Genomic DNA, 17,503 nt, shown 5'->3' on the forward strand with positions numbered 1-17,503 from the left:
ATTTACAAGTTGAGAAAACAAAGTAAAACTAAGACGCCTTGCCTGGCTTTTTTACTTACAAGTTTGAAATATGAGAGACTTGTTTAGAAAGATGGGGAGAACCTGGATTGATGTCTGGTCCCTCTCAGTCCCAAGAGCGAACAACCCCTTAAAACAACGAGCACAAACAAAAGCCTTTCCCCCCCCAAGATTTGAAAGTATCTTGTCCCCTTATTGGTCCTTTGGGTCAGGTGTCAGCCAGGTTACCCGAGCTTCTTAACCCTTTACAGGTAAAAGGATTTTGGAGTCTCTGGCCAGGAGGGATTTTAGACCTGTACACAGAAGAGCTGTTACCCTTCCCTTTATAGTTATGACAAATGCATTCCCACATCCGCTGTTTCTAGTCCCTTAGGGCTTCAAAGGGGGTGCTAGGTGTTGCATTATTTCAAAAGAGGTGCCACAGAATGTTTATGGGGGACTTTGGGCTTGTTCCTGGGCAGGAGCTGGTTGCAAGTGATGGAGCCAATTTGCTTCTGCTGAAGGAGGAAGGGGGACCTGGCTCATGACACGCTCCCACCGCTGTGTGCAATTCCACAGTCTCAGCTCAAATCCCTCTGAGTTTGGGGGGTTTGAACCTCAAAGCAAAACTCAGCCATAACTACTTGGGCTTCACCCAATGCCATAAATCTGCACAGGCTCATTCAAATGTCTACAAACCTCACTGAGCCTGGCTTAAGTTCCTGCCTTGTTAGGAAACACCTGCCTGAGTTTCAGTTGTGAATGTTTCAAAGTTGCAATGAGAGGTGAGCCTAAACCACTCTCACCTGCCCCACAATCACTGGATTTCTAGGACAACTCAGAACTGTGTCTGAGCTTTGCAGCTTGGTCCTGCCAGCTGAGAACTGACCACTGGGGCTATGAACACAGAAGTTAGCACCCTGACATAACTACCAGGCAGCTCATTGTGAAGGTGACACAGCACAGTCTGCCCCAGGTACAGGTGGCTAGCCTGTCACAGGATGCTAAGCTTTTCAGGGCCTGTGAAACAGGCCCTGGGATGGGGCCTAGTCTGAGACAGAACCCCCTGCCCCTGCATCTACGGCAGGTGAGTCTTTGCAGATTTTAAGAAGCTGGCAGGTGGCCCTTGTTACAGTGATCGGCCAATTAACCCAGCAGGAGGTATATAAGCTGCTGACAGTAAGGAAGAAGATGCCTGTGCAGAGAGTAGGTGAGGATACCTGTGCAGAGAGCAGGAAAGGGACCATTCTCCATGATTTCATTTCCTTCCTGCCATTTGAGGAGTGTGAAAATAGTACTACTCTGGGAGCTCAGCTAGAGGGAGCATGGGTGTGTCAGATAGTTCTTTCCTGTTAAAGGACTAAGAAACCCAGTACTGGAGAGAAGGAGGGGGACAGAGGGCCTGGCTGTGCCCTCAGTTACATGGGGTTTTTGTCCCACTGAAATGAATGGGAGTTACAGCCAGGTGACTGAGGGATCAGCTTGGCCCTCCATTGCCCACCATCTTGGGTTGTCATTTACTCCTGTGTAGAGTGGGGCTCAGACACCATCATTTGAATTTGGGGACATTTGACACCCACTTCCCTGGGCTGTAAATGGGGGCACAGGTACAGGGCCATAGAGGATCAGACACTGTACGTGTGTATCTTGGGTAAGGCAGGAGCACCTGGGCTCTTTGACCCTCCTATTGAACCAGAACTACGGCTAGCGTTTTTAAAAATCCGATTAGATAAACACGGACTGGCTGCTGGCAGCCTTACAGGCAGGACTAAGCTGTAACACGTTTTTCTGCGAGGAGCCCCGCTTATTTTGATGGGGGTAGCTACAGAGCATGGTAACGCTCAACTTGAGTAAGAGTAGCAGAATATGGCCCTAGATAAATAATAACAGTATCTGAAATTCCACCAGCTACTTTCCAGCTCTCTTAATCTTCATGCTTTAGGGTTTGGGATGATCTTCAGCTGGGATCAGGGAGAAATTGTCCCCCATGATAGAGCACACTTCTCACAATTAAGTGTATTTGGACAGTACTTACAATGATCTACATTGTCAGCTCTCTGGGCCAGGGACAGTGTGTCTTTGTTCTGTGTTTGTACAGCACCTAGCGCCCTGGGCCATGACTGGGCTGCAAGATGCTACCGTAATGCAAATAATGAATAATAATAATTTTGCCTTCCTCTGACACAGCTGGTATTGTATTAAAAACACAAAATCCTTGACACTGAGCTTTGAGATCTCACACTTGTGCAAACAACAAAATGGAATGCAAAAGACTGGTTTAATGTAACCTTTTTAGATGGCTCTTTTCTTCTCATGGCCTGTCCTGGTTAGCCACTGAAGGGTTGAAATATTCTTGAAATGTGTTAATCCACTAGGTTTGTTGCATCATTAGTCACAAGTGCCAGCACAATAGAATGATTTACAATCAAGGGCTGGAGCAAGGAGATGGTTCTTACCCAGTACCCTGGAGGTCAATATTGTGAGATGATGACAACCAAGAGAAGAAACAAATTCTGGAGGAGAGAGTCTTCCACCAAGAGTGCCCTGCCATCAGCCCCCCACCATTCAATTCTAAGGGGCCGGACTGTGGAGTCCCTTCTCATACTGAGTAGTCCCCTCCTCCACAGTGAGGCTATTTGAGGAGTATGGTACCACTGCAAGGTGTAAGAAAGGGCTCCAGAGCTGGTACAGAGGCTGTTCTTATGGCATCTCTAGCTTTGACTAAAATTGAAGAATAACAAAACAAATCAACCATTCGGGAATGTTGAGTTCCCTGAGCTTTTCAGCCTCATTCTGCTGACTCTAGAGGTTTAGGGACTTTGGCTCAGCACCTGAACTGGATGCGCATTCAAACTATGATCATTTGAGGGGTTGCTCAAGTCTAGTTCAATGATTAGGAAGGGAAGCTGGAATTGCAGCAATAAGGGAACCCTGACAGACAAAACCCGCATGGAGACATCTGTCCATTTGCTAATATTTTTTGGTAATAACTTTCCCTGTTTGGGTTGCATCCTAATGGCTAATGACAACAGGCTAGAGAAGAAAGAAGCCTGCTACTGATCCCCTGCTACCTAGCCAAAAGAGCATGCAGAGCAAAGAGCAATGTGCTTTACTAAAGAAAAGAGCAAGTATTCATGGACGCTACGTCCTCGCTGGTCTAACTCTTAGACTATTGCACCTACTGTATATGTCATTAACATTGATGGACCTAGCCCCAAACCCCAGGCTGAGTAGATGTTTGGATCTGAATGTGACCTTCCCAGATGAAACACTTCAGTGTTTCAATTCATTGCCTTTAGGAGTTAAGAAGAACTTAATTCCATTTCTCTTCAACCCCTACCTCCCCACCAAAACTTGGTAGGCACACTTTGGGGGGGCCGTAAGCAGAGGTGAAAGTAAGCCGGTACGGGCTGGTACGGAGAACCGGTAAGAAAAGGAGACTGGCTGAGGGAGGGAGAAGCCTGCCCCTTGCATAAGAAAGGTTTAAACTCAGCTGTTCCCTGCGCCGCAGGGGTTAGGAGCCATTTCTGGCATGCTTGTTAATTTCACTCACAGTTGCTGAGGGGGAGGGGAACGGTGTGTGTGACCATGGCAAGGGCAGTTCTTTTCTGCCCCCGGGATGAGGGGATCTCCTATACACAAAAAATACAATCAAAATCAGGAACCATTTCCAAGTTCAAATCTATCCCATTCCCTCCCCGGCAGAGGATTATGGTTGTGATGTCCAAACTGCTTGCAATCCTCTTTGAAATGTTACTGTTTAAAAAAAAACAACACAAAAAACATGGAGAACATGGTGGGAAGATGTGTCATGATGATCAGGGTTTATTTTGGGCAAAGCAATTTTGCTAAAGCAACTAAAGAGTCACAGGGAAAGCAAATAGCCCCCATAGAGAAAACCACAAAGGGACTGGAGGGGAAAACTGGATATTCAGGGAAATTATTGTGCCTCCTTTGAAAGAAATAGTAGTTTTCATTCCACCCTCTTTATATATTGATTTAAACACCTGAAATGTCCTTAGGACATAGGGCGCAATCTCAGATCTCTTTTTGTTTTGTCCTGCCTGCAGAGTGCAGAGGCTGAAATTGACAAAACTTTCTCTAAATATCTTGTATATTTCACAAAGGCTATTCCAGTTGTCCTTCATTCACCCCTGCCTTCCCCTACTACTAGCCACCCATTGGTGTGCCCCCTGTACTCTTTTATGTGCCTGGAAGGGAGATTAAAAAATCCTTAATATCTGACTTGCTAGGAAATAGGGAGGATCTAGGGAAAGCGGGACACTGGTGGGCATGGTGCAACGCAGTCCCTTGCCCCCCTGGCTCCCTCCCTGGCTGGCTGGCTATGTTTTTTGCCTTGGTTACTTACTCCTTGGCAGATCCAGCCCAGCGGCATCTGCTGGCTCTCTGCAGGCAGCAGCAGCCCACAGGGGCCGGTTGCTGGGGTCGCTGCGGGTCGGCGGCAGGGTGCAGCTGCATTGTTTGTGACACATTCATACACATACACATACATACTGTATGTATTACTATCCCGTGGGGAGGGCGCCGGTGCCCTTTTGAGGGGTGGGGGAACAGGGGAGACAGTATTTCTGCTGCTCACACCTCAGGAACTTCTGTAAGAGCCAACGTCTGGCTGGGCACTGCCAGCGCATCTGTGGGCACCCAGCTTTTGGGTTGCTGCTTAATCGTGTCCCCAGGAAAACTTCCAGCCTCCGCAGCTGCTGTTCTCTCTTCCAGGCTGTGGGAGGGAGCTGCCCGGGAGACAGGGGAGGAGACAGAGGTCTGGTGGGCATGCGGCAGCAACAACACAAGCAATAGGGGGTGGCAGGTGGGGGCTGCAGCTCCAACGGGAACCACTACCCACAGCAAAGCCGCCCCAGCCCCTGGCTCAGTCCTGGCACGTGGAAGGTGTGAGTGGGCCAGCACAGCGGGGGCAAGAAAGGGGCATCCATGGGAAGGACTGGATGGAGCAAAGCATCCTTATAGCAACTCCCACATTGGGCCATACAGCTGCTCTCGCTGCTCTCCCTGTTGTCGTGCCATGTCTCGAGATGAATGTGCTGCACGTCGGCCCTTTCCAAGCCACAATTTCACATATGGCATGGGATTCCACTGAGTATAAGGAGGTACCACACATGAAATGAATAGCAAGTCCGCCACATGACAAGTGGTAAGTGCAGTCCGTTTCACTGTAATGATGTTTATCGCACTGAATCCCCTTTCGCAGTCAGCATTGCTTGCAGCAAGGGTGTCCACTGCAAGGACGAGTTTTTTAAGTTTACCAGGAATGTTTTTTCCTCCAAAAGCCTTGAATTCAACAAATCCCTCAGTTGATCAGCCAATGCTCTTATTTCCTTTTCTCCGAAATGGGGATTCTCTGGATTCTCTTGCCATTTTTCGGGATTCAAAACTGACAAATTGATAATTAAGTTCTTATAATTGGAAGACCTTTCTTCACGTGTGCTTTGATCGGCTTCGTTTGAGGCAGTTGTAAATAGCAAGCCCGCGCGATTACCATGTGGGGGTACTGTATGTCACTCAAAAGCTAACTTTGGAACATCCACATGAATGTCTTCCTGGGAAAACAAAATCTTCTTGTCTTGCTTCACAGATCTAAATCTACTCTGATCCAGGTATATTCTAAATGTATATGTACAGTATGGATGGATCTCTCAAAAAAGATAGCTCTTCAGTGTAGGAGTTGGACCAACAAACAGCCCCCTGGGGAAGGACGGACTCCATTAAGCAGCACACATTAAGCAGAAGTTCCTGAGGTGTGTTAGCCCAGAAACACTTGTCTCCCCCCCCCCCTTAAAAGGGCACTGGCACCTTCCCCACAGGACAGTAATACATACAGTCTGTATGTGTGTGTCACAAACAATGCAGCTGCAGCCTGCTGCCAACTGCCCCGACCCCAGCAACCGGCCCCTACTATTGTATTATAGTAGTATTGGAGATCCCCTCATCCAGGGGGCAGAAAAGAACTGCCCCTGCCATGGTCACACACACCTTCCCCCCGCCCCCCTCCCCAACAACTGGGAGTGAAATGAACAAGGATGCCAGAAAGGGCTCCTAACCCCAGGGGCTGAACTGCCCAGGGAACAGCGGAGTTTAACTGTTCTTATGCAGGCAGCAGCAGCAAGCATCTCTCAGCCAGTCTCCCTGCTCACTGCAAGCTAGAGCCTAGAGGAGATCCCCTGCTGAGTGGGGGGAGGAACGTAGAGCCTTACTGTCTGCAGCCTGGCTGGAGGAGGAGGGAGGAGACGAGAAACCAAGGTGACAGTGAGTTTTCCCCTTCCACCTGCTTTTATTAGCTCTGGATTTAAGCTGTGCAGCTAAATGCTTGTATTTGTTGTGTATATTAGTATAGGAGATCCCCTCATCCCGGGAGCAGAAAAGAACAGCCCCTGCCATGGTCACACACACCCTTCCCCCCACAACAACTGTGAGTGAAATTAACAAGGATGCCAGAAACAGCTCCTAACCCCAGGGGCTGAACCGCTCAGGGAACAGCTGAGTTTAAACTGTTCTTATGCAGGAGGCAGGCTTCTCCCTCCCTCAGCCAGTCTCCCTGCTCCCTGCTGCAAGCTAGAGGGGAGTCAGCCACTGCTGAGTGCCAGGCAGGGGGAAAGCACGGCCTAGCATCGGCAGCCTGGCTGGAGGAGGAGGGAAGACATGGAGAAAAATGTGACAGTGAGTTTTCACTTTTTCAGGCTTATTCCAATATTAAAGTTTTATTACAGACAGTATTTTTAGTAGTAGTAGCAGCTTTATTTTCTATATCTATGTCATGCACTGGGAAGGATCCATGAAGTACATAGGAGAGGTGGGTTGCTTGCTTGCGATTGGACCATATGGGTAAGAAATGTAAATTACTTTCACCCCTGCCCAAACCCCAGGGCTCCCAGCTGCGTTTGCAACTGGTAGCTCCGGGGGTGATTTAAAGGGCCCAGGGCTCCTAGCTTCAGCCGGATCCCCGAGCCCTTTAAATCCTGATTTAAAAGCCCTGGGATTTAAAGGCCCCACCTCTTCCGGTAGAGGCCACGCCTCTTCCAGTTGAGGCCCCGCCCCCTCCGCAGGACTCTGGAGTACGGGTAAATCCTTTAAGTTACTTTCACCCCTGGCTGTAAGACATCAGGCACTGATGAAGTTAAATCAGCATTCTGTAGCATTGCAGTTTCTAACTGCAGGTGTGCCGAGAAGGAATGTGCTCAATAGGAGGCAGACAAAAAATCCGGGCCAACCTTTCTGCTGCCCCCCACCCCCAACTCAGCAGTCTCTCACCCCTATAGCTGAGAAACAGAGCTTGGATAATTAACTAGAATGATTAGTGCTGTTCTGTGCAGCACAGAAAATACTGGGCCCCAATTTGCTTGTGTTCAAAATACAGCTCACCCAGGGTATATAAAAGCTTGAGTATTTAGAGAGGCAGCAGTGGTCTAGTGTATTGGCACAGAGCTGGGAGACAGGAGTTCCTGGGTTTGCATATCAGTTCCACAGAGGACTAGCCAAGTTCTTTTCTGGCTCTGTCACCAGGATATTTGAGGGCTTCACAAACGTTGGTGCATTTACATTTCCAACACCCCAGTCAGGTCAGGAAGTCTCATCCCTGCTCCATAATCAAGCAGCTGAATCACAGAAAGATTAAGGGTTTGGTTTTTCACACATGCGAACAGCTCCATTTGCACTGGAGAGGAGCTGCCAGTGTCCTGCCAAGGTGGCTCAGACTGGGGGCCCAAACATTGAAAGTCCCAAAACTCAGAGGTTGCTTTTGAAGAGGCTGGACTAAGTGGCTTGCCCACGGACACACAAGAAGTCACTGGCACAGCTGGGAACAGAACCCATGAGTGTCCAAATCTCCTACATGACTTTACAAATCCCTCCCCAGTTCTCCTCCAGTAACTGAAGGCTTAGCCTAGATTAAAGCAAACAAGAATTTGCCCATCAAGCCATGAGTTGCACCCATGACACTTTGTCACTGGCCATGTGACCCATTCAACATAGCTCAGCAGGGCTCAGCGAACATTTCCCTCCAGATAACTGTAGATATTTCAGTTTTGGGCTCTTGCTGTCTGCCACGTGGAATCAGTAAAAGCTGTGAAACTAAGAACAGATTGGGAAGACACTAAAGAAAACATTTGAAACATATTTCCATCCCTTCCAGCATCTCTGCCTCATAGATTCTCCATCTGTTCCCAAACCTCAGCTGATAAGTTTTATTTCTGCACCGCTCTGTATTATTTAGCTCTGTCTGGCATTCTGAGATGGGCAGAGTGGGCGTGAAAGATGTATGACACTGGGTTCAGATACCAGTTGCTGCTCCCTCTGGAGGAAACCTTGCCCTGGACCACAGTGGGGGCATAGTGAGAGAGCTAATCGTGCCTCCTCCCTCCCTGTAGCTTTCTAGCACTCACTGACACCCCAAGGCTGGGACATCTAATAAGGTGGCTGCTGCTCCATAGGCCCAGTGAGATGTGGTCCATCATGGGAGGGGTAATCAGGCCCCCAGCCCTTCAGAAATTATGCAACAGCCTCCCACATGCAAAGGATGGGTAGAGAAGCAGGAGGGAAATGATGGTATGAGCCGCCAGCTTGATAGCTCAGAGATCCACCAAGCTCTAAGCACATTCCATTTCCTGTCCCGTGTAGGGACTATGCGTATGCGTAAGGGCTGGATTTCACCGGCTACATTCTGATAAGCTCACCTTTGTTTTCTGTCTCCCCATCTATCGCTCTAACCTTCACATGACTCATTTAGTGATCAGAGTTCTCCATCTCCTCTGCCCCATGGATGACAGCCCAATCGTATTAATCTCCCATGCAAGCCATATGCAGCATTTAGATTATTTCTTCCCTGCCTTTGCTCCAGATTGACAGGCCTGGAGCTCTTTAATCTCCAGGCTGAAGTGAATATTTGATCTGTGGATGAGGCTGAAGGTTGTACATAAAAACGAATTATATATTAAATGAAAGAAAGGAGAAATAGCACTGAGAGTTCTCCCCAGTGTCCTATGTGCCTCTGGCAAAAAATTCATACTAGACCAAAATATGTCGCAGCCCCTAACTTTGTTTAGTCACATCGAAAGAAAAATATCAGACTAGTTAGAGCTAGCCAGGGCCTGGGCCTGGGGGCCAGTTCAGGACACCTACCCAGACACTGAGAGCTGTGTGCCCACTCCCTCCCGCCTCAGAGCAGGGCAGGACAGAGCCTAGGTGACCAACACAGCTGAGCTGGCATGGGAAGTGTCATCCATTGTTCCTGGGGTAGGCCAGTGGAAAATTATTACCAGTTCTCCTCCACTCCCCAACCAAGGAAGAAATGGGGAGGAACTGTGACTCCGAGGTGCCTCTCGGAGCGCCTTCTGGGCTCTGCAGCTGGCCTCTTGCTCAAGGCAATGCCTGACAATACAGCCTGTCCCTGGAATAGCATTCATTAATGGTTCCCAAGTTCTGATTAGAAAAAAATATTGCAGTGAGAACACAGGGGTCAAATTCAGGCCAGGTGTAAAATAGTGCCACTCCATCAACGTCAATGGAGTCACCCCTGACTGACAGTGGGGCAGAATGCAGCTGCTTTGGGAGGCAGCAGGATTAGCATGGCATAAAAACTGGCCTGATTTGTCCCATAAGCTTCTCCAGCATCCTCTTCCATGACCCGGATAAAGAGCTTTCCCTTTGCGGAGGGGCGGAGTGCAGAAAAGGCACAGCACTCTCATGCTGTGAACAGTCCCTACGTGCTTAGCGTGATGGAAACCTTGAAGCTGCTGCCTCGTTTGCATTGTACTGGAGGGGGTTTGTGTTACTGCAGTCGGATATATGTAACCCTTGAATCCCAGCTGCAGTATGTGTGCCCCTCAGACAACATGGGGAATGGGCGTCAGTTTGAGGCAGCAGAGTTAGGTGGGAGAGGAGTCAACCAGACTCTGGAACACTGAAATCTGGGCCTGATGGCGCATATGACATGGGGAGGAAGGGGAAGAAGAGACTGGAGAGGCTGTTCTCCTGGTGCCTGCAGGAGGTCAAAGAAGGCAGGAAGCTGCCTCTCCCATTTGTCTCATTTGTAAAGCTCTAGCATCTCTGAGAAGCAACAGTCTCCCCCTCCGGGGGCTCTGACCCTTGTCTTCCTAACTACCCCATCCCCCAGTGGGCTTGCCATGGGGATCACACTATGGGGAGAAGGGTTTTACAGGCAAGCCTCATCCACGACAGTGTCTCTAAAGCTTTGTGCTTCGGTGCAAAGCTTTTAAAGCCTGACACACTTGTGCCTCGTAGGGGTAAAAATACCAAGACTCATCTCAGAGCTGCCAGTTCTCTTTCAACCCAGAAATTAACTAACAAGGCAATTGGGCCTGGATGGGATTCTGAACTCCCGACATTGTCTCCTCCTAAGAATACAAATCTGTTTTACCAGTGCTGCATCTCTATTGTCAAGGAACAATCAACCCCTTGACTTCCTCTCTGTGGTGTATGGAAAACGATATTAAATTGTGTAGCTATCACTTTAAATCCCAGAGGTTTCCTGGTCCTGCTTGCCGGCTAGGGCACTGTGTAGGGAAGGGTGAGATCAGAGTCAGTCTGCAGCCAGGTAGCCCATGGTAAGGTGGGGTGAGTTATGCCTCTGTTTTATGGAGCAGCCTGCTTTATCTTTCTCTGTTTTTGGCTAGAGTGGGTTATCATTCTGGATAAAGAATAAAGTTGTGTTACGTTGCAACCTTCCAGCAAGAATATTTGTGTTTTTATCTCACTTCTTTGTGTGTGCATGTTGTAAACATAACACTCCTAACCAAAAACATGGCAGAGATCCAGACGCAATTTCTGGTCTTTCAACACAGATCTGTTCCCTTCCCTCCTCCCCCAAACTTTTCACACTAGCTCTGTTACAATGGAAACTGTGGAGTTCACATTATAAATCCTGCATCAGCATGACAGAGAAAGAGAAAAACAGCAGAGACACAACCAATCAGCACTGCCAGCTCCAAGTATTTAAAAATAATGAAATTGGCTGAAAATTAATGAGATTTTTTAAAAAATAATACATTGGGGGGGGGGAGGGGTTTGGTTTTTTTTTTTGTCTTTTGGTTTCTGAGCCTTTGGGATTCACTCAGGTCACATTTTGAAGCTTTTTTCTGCAACCATGAGTGCTAAAAACGTACTGCTTGTTTTCAATCCAAGATGAGATTCTCAGCTAATCCCATGCCTCCTGCAGCTGGGGCCTTCAGAAACACACCACACATCACAGGGGTTCTCAAACTGGGGTCGTGACCCCTCAGGGGGTCACAAAGTTATTATATGGGGTGTCACAAGCTGTCAGCCTCCACCCCAAACAGCGCTTCACCTCCAGCATTTATAATAGTTTTAAATGTAAAAAAAGTGTTTTTAATTTATAAGGGGGGGTCGCACTCACAGGCTTGCTGTGTGAAAGGGGTCACCAATACAAAAGTTTGAGAACCACTGAGTCGTATTATGAGACTCATGACAAAATCTGTGGCCAGATACAGAAAGGCAGCATGGCGGTAAGCAGATGTCTCGCATGCATTTAGCTCAGAGGGCAGGGATAAATTTCTCCAAGCAGGGCTTGTGCCTTCCCATGTGTGGGCAGTACCTTGCGCATTGTGCTGCTCTCAAAATACATATAATAAATAAATAAATGTATGAGCCTTTGGTGGTGAAGCTACTGAGTTTGATCCTTGTTGAGGACTGTGGTATCTGTACAGCCATGGGTCATTACAAGATGGCACTCAGATATGGGGCTTGAATTCCTTTGGGTCACACATTTTTGGCTAGAGTAGGTCAGAAAAACCTAGACAAAACTATATTCCGTTAGCAAATGCAGTTCCACTAAAATTGAAATACTTCACAAAATCAGGTCAATTTCACTGTAATTCATTTCAGAAGAAACCCAGGAAAAAAAGTTCCAACAATGCTGAAATGGAACTAAACATTTCATTTTTTTATTTGGAAACAACTTTTTGGTTTGCCCTTTTAAAATTTCATATTATATTATATCATAAGGAACATTTTAAAAAATGTCAAAATCAAAATTTTCATTTTTTGTTCTGATTCAGAATGAAGCCAACTTTCAAAATCTCAAAATCCTTCACAAATGGAATTTCCATCCTCCCCACAGCTCTACTTTTGACTAGCTTATTTAACACACGGGGGGGGGAGGGGGAGAGAGACCTTGTCACCCTCTGTGGTCAGACCCCGTTGGACAGCTTACCACTTACAGAGGAATTTAGCTCAAATGACAGAATCTTGTGATTGTGGTGCTGAAAGTCAGGGTTTGATTCTCTCCCCCCAAAAGGGTGCCACCTATCCAAGTTTTCCTACACCAGGTCCCTTTTTTGAGGTAGCTGTCCCAGATGAAATGGTTCAGGTGTCCCATTTTTTTGTATCTCAGAGATGGCAACCCTATCCCCCATTAACTCCCCCCACCCTTTGCAGTGTACTCACTTTAATCAACTGGCTGAACTATTCAGGCCCAGTGGAAATAGTCAGGATTCTCCGCCAGCGATTCCGGTTTCTTTTCACATGTAACTATTACATAATAATGCATACCTATGAGAGAGAGACAGGGAGGGAAACGTGTTATATTAATGCCACTGCCCCTGGCATTCATTGCACTTACCGAGGAGTCATCCCAGAATTCATAGGAATCAAAGGAATTCTGGAACTTGTAGGACAGGCACCATTAGAAATGTAGGCTGGGAGCAAGGCTTGCTGGGAAGATAGGGAGTGGAATAAAAGCCAAGGTATGCTCTCAGTGTAGAGGTGACCTTGAAAGTCTCTTTTCTTGGGGACAGTCTCTTAGGTCCCTCCAGGCAAGGGCAAACAGACAATGGGGGAGAAAAGACAGATGAAGATGGAGAAAAAGAAAATATGGATGATAAAAATAGATGGGAGGAAAGAGGCCAAATCAGAGAAAGTCTGGTCACTCACAGAGCTATACACAACGGGGCAGCTTTGCCCCAGCACCATCCGGATGCACAGCCACCACACTACAGCCACAGGCAGCAATGCAATCATGACTAAGGCTAAGATTTTGTCATGCATATTTTTAGTAAAAGTCATGGACAGGTCACGGGCAATAAAGAAAGGTCACGGGCTTCTGTGAATTTATCCATGACTTTTACTAAAAATATGCATGACAAAATGGGGAGCTGCAAGCTCCCCACACCATCCAGGGGAGCCTGGCTTGGAGCCGCAGTGTCCCTCCACCGCCCGCAGTGTCTCGGAGCTCTGGGACATCCCGGCAGCCCGCGGCAGCTCTGTGCTCTGGGGTACCTCGGCCACCCGCGGCGGCTTCATGCTCTGGGGCACCCTGGCCGGGGGACCCATGGGGGACCCATCGCCCACGGTGGCTGGGAGTTCGGGGTCTCCCCACTGCCTGGGAGCTCTGAGGCACCCCTGCCCTGGCTGGGAGCTGCGTGACACCCCTGCCCCCCGCCCTGGCTGAGAGCTGCGAGGCACCCCTGCTGCCCTCTGCAGCTGGGAGCTTGATCCCCGCAGTTCCCAGCTGCCAGGGCCATTGGGGGACCCTACAGCTCCCAGGCGCTGGGGCTCAAGTCACAGAGATCTCTGGAAGTCACAGATTCCGTGACTTCCGTGACCTCTGTGACAAAATTGTCACCCTAATCATGACCACCTCTATTTGCATGAGGCATTGCTATGGATTGAACACATGCCCTCTAGAGGGAAAAGGCAGCACGACTGAATTTTGTTCAGTAAGCAAAAGCCAAAAACACGAGACCAGTGATACCATTCAACCACCTGATACTGAGAGAGGAATTGCTTGTATTGGAATATAGACCCAACCTAAAATGTAAAATGTCATGTTTCAAGTGGGTTTCATTGATGGGCTTTAAAGTAAATTTCCTCTGTCAAGATGAAGATTCCAGAAGATAAGATGTTTGGCTTATAGCCCAGTTCTAAAATAGAAAAATTATTGCAAATGCCTCGTTTCTCAGAAGGAACTGGAGGTGATGAAGTGGAATATAATGTTTTATTTTTAATGTTGCTGATGAATGAATGTTGAGTGACTGGGCGATTGGCTAGTTTTCCCCCCTCCCAATTAGCTATTTTTATAGGATATTTATATTGAATTTTACATAAACTGGTGATACAATATAATCTCGAGATTTTTTCACCCAGATAAGACCATGTTAACTTCCTCAGACATGGTCTTTTTCTTTTCTTTCTTTTTTTAAGCTCAGAGACATCTCGGGCCTTTTTATTCTTTTTAATGTATGGTGTGAAAGTGAAAGTGTGGCTGCGAGAATGCAGGTGTGTATGAGCACCCATACAACCCACATGGGCAAGGTGCCTGAAATAAATGTTCCCCAGGTTTAAACAGTCCTAAATGATGTCTCGTAAAATTACTCCCTAAAGTGTGTTCTGTGTTTTATGTTTAAAAATCCTGAGAGACTTCAGGTTGTCCTCTGCAATTTCTGGAAAATGCACTGTCAAACTTCTAGTTATCAAAAATATTCCATTCAAGTCTATGCTATAATTAGGGCTACGATTTTGTCATGGAGGTCACAGAAGTCACTGAATCCGTGACTTCCAGAGACCTCCGTGATTTGAGCTCCCAGCGCTTGAGAGTTGTAGGGTCCCCCGCCATCCTGGCAGCTGGGAACTGTGGGGGCCAAGTTCCCAGCTGCAGAGGGCAGCAGGGATGGCCTGCAACTCCCAGCTGGGGTGGGGGCCAGGGGTGCCCCAGAGCTCCCAGGCAGCAGGGGGCAGGGGTGCCCTGGAGCTCACAAGCAGTGGGGAGACCCCGAGCTCCCGGCCACCACGGGCGGCAGGGAGATCCTGAGCTTCTGGTCACTGTGGGCGGCTGGGGTGCTGGGGTGCTCCTGAGCACAGAGCAGCCGGGGTGTCCCGGAGCTCCGAGCCAGGCCGTGGAGGGACACTGCAGCTCTGAGCCAGGCCCCCCTGGGTGATGTAGGGAGCCTGGAGCTCCCCATTTTGTCATGCATATTTTTAGTAAAAGTCACGGACAGGTCACAGTCTTCCATGAATTTTTCTTTATTGCCTGTGACCTATCTGTGACTTTTACTAAAAATATCCATGACAAAATCTTAGCCTTAGCTATAATCATCTCCGGTGGGGAGAGGAAAGGGTTAGCCACCACATAGCAATTCATTTCCAAGGTTGTGGTCCAGACATAAGATAATAATTTGGTTTCATATTAAGCTACTTAACCATTCAAATGATAGATCTGATTGATTTTGGGCACATTCTTTAGTTGGATTTATAAGCAAACAGCCACTTTTTTAGAATTTGTCTAAGGACTGATTATTGTTGGCATTACTGAGTCTAACTTGTTTGGTTTGTTGATTTCACCTTGACTGGACAGTTGTTTTGCTTTATTCTTAGTTTAGTTTAATATTATTAACAGTAGCTTAGCTTTGGTGATAAAGTTCCTTTGCTTTTATCTTTGTTTAAGCGTTCTAAAAAAATTTATAAACAATCATATTTCTTTTAACAAGCAATCTGGGTCCAGATCCCTTTGAGACCTGGGATAGATACCAGCCAGTCAACCTAAAATCCTGTCCTGCTCCCCTAATAAGCCTATGGTTCTCATAGGATATACCCTGGATACACATGACGGGGAGGAGAAGGGAGGTGGGGGCCACAGATGAATAAAAAAATCAGAGAACAGAAAGGAAGCAAAGAAGTAGCAGGAAGGTTCTCAGAGGGATGTCAAAGAGTTTGTCTGACTGGAGACATGATGTTTTACAGGCCTCAAGAGTTATTTCAGGACCTGCTGGCATCCTGAAAGATAAGCCTGGAAGAACCATGACTGCTGCCCAACAAAATTAGAGCGGTTCCAGAAAGAGAGAGCGAGAGATGGAACCTGCAGCGTGAGGTCTGCTGGATAGGTTTCTGCTCTACACTGGGGTCAGTTTTAATCTGGGCTGTGCCCCTTTACAGGCAGCCTCCCACTATATATAACATCATTTAAAATGTTTGTTTCCAGATACTGGGGAAAAATCCTACCAACTGCTCCAGATACGCACTGAGAAAATGTTCTTTGGTCAAGTGGTCTGCGATCCAACAGCACTGGGTTTGTTGTGATCGGAGCAGCTGGCAGGCTGTCATTGGCACGGTCCCCAGGGGTGGCCCGTCCATATAGACGAACTAGGCGGTCGCCTAGGGTGCCAAGTTAAATGGGGGGAAATTAGAGGGAAAAAATCAAATGAAAAAAAAATTGAAAAAAATACAAATAAAATAACAAAGATGTCATTATTTCAATTCCCATGTGCGTATGGAGGGAATATGAATTATAATTCATTTCTCTACGTTTCTGAGAATTTATTAATATGTTAAATCTTTAATTTACTGCAAAAATAAATAATATTTTAGCGAATTTTTTTTTTCAATTTGTGACACAGGATCAAGATGACACTCCGCAATTTTGATAAGCAATAACTCAGCCACAATGAAACACATCCGCCAGTGGCAAGAGCTGCAATGCTAGTGACACCTAACTCAAATATACATCAAGGTCTCATAGCTGGAAATTCATGTAGAGTGGAGGTATCGCGAGTTGATACATGTCAAATGGTCATTTTAACACACATCGCAGGTAGATGGTTAAGAATCAAGCGAATACCGTGGAAAATTGTGTTTCTTGGTGCCAAAGAATAAAGAATAACATCTTTCAGCATTATAAATCCAAAATGTGAGTATCTTTAAGCGTTATTATCGGGCTGTATAATTATGAACTTTTCTTTGTTATAACTGGTTCACACGTAATAAATAAGGTCTATAAAAGTAACAGCGTTAACGCGTAATAGACTACGAAAGTGATGACGTCACACTCCAAGCAGGTAACTGTGAGGAAGGGGATTTACTTTCCAAACAACCGGTGTCGGGTTATAACGTCGAAAAAGGTCATTTTGTTGCCGTGTAAACGCTGTAACTAACCGTTTTAATAGGTAAGTGAGTGTATGTTACTAATCATTGAACCTTTAAGCAGTGAAAAGATGTGTTGGGATGGCTGCAATGTGGTTTAAATCACCAACCATGTGGTGCGTGTGTCAGCCATTCTTAACGCTATAATGCTTACAGTCGGGAGCACAGTACATAACAATATTCAAATGCCCAATGGCAGAAAGAGGAAAAAGAAAAGCCTCAGGAGCTGAGTATTGTAAATGAAAGGCTGAGAAGGAAAAGGATCAAGCAAAACAGCAGGGATCCTTCCTGAAATATCTTCTCTTTAATCCAAATAAAGATGGAAGCAGTACACAGCATCCAGATGAAGGAATTTTACTTGGAGGGGAGGTTAGCTCACATCCGCATGGAAGCAGTTTGGAACATCAAGATGAAAGTATATTACTTTGAGATGAGGGTAGCTCACATCCACAAAAAAGCAGTTTGGAAACTCAAGATGATGGAAACTTACTTCTAGATGAAGGCAGCTCATAGCATCAGACTGATAGGGAAGTGGAGAAAATTTATTCACCTTCAGAGACACATGCAGAAATTGAAGTAAATGAAG

At 46.9% G+C, this 17,503-nt stretch overlaps 1 protein-coding gene across 5 annotated transcripts in view; it reads right to left on the reverse strand.

Moving 5' to 3' along the window:
- Positions 1-17,503, reverse strand: part of LOC113407755 (sorbin and SH3 domain-containing protein 1-like) — a 186,283-nt gene that overhangs the window by 33,918 nt on the left and 134,862 nt on the right. For 4 of the 5 annotated variants that reach the window (XM_026657790.2, XM_026657794.2, XM_026657788.2 and 1 more), the window contains one exon: positions 12,451-12,555. The exons of the other annotated variant lie outside the window; for it this stretch is intronic. The gene's annotated coding sequence lies outside the window, so the exon portion shown is untranslated. The remainder of the gene's footprint in view (positions 1-12,450; positions 12,556-17,503) is intronic. 5 annotated transcript variants of the gene reach the window in all.

This window comes from Terrapene carolina, unplaced genomic scaffold, assembly GCF_002925995.2.
Source record: "Terrapene carolina triunguis isolate 2854851 unplaced genomic scaffold, T_m_triunguis-2.0 Scaffold310, whole genome shotgun sequence".
Lineage (NCBI taxonomy): Eukaryota > Metazoa > Chordata > Testudines > Emydidae > Terrapene > Terrapene triunguis.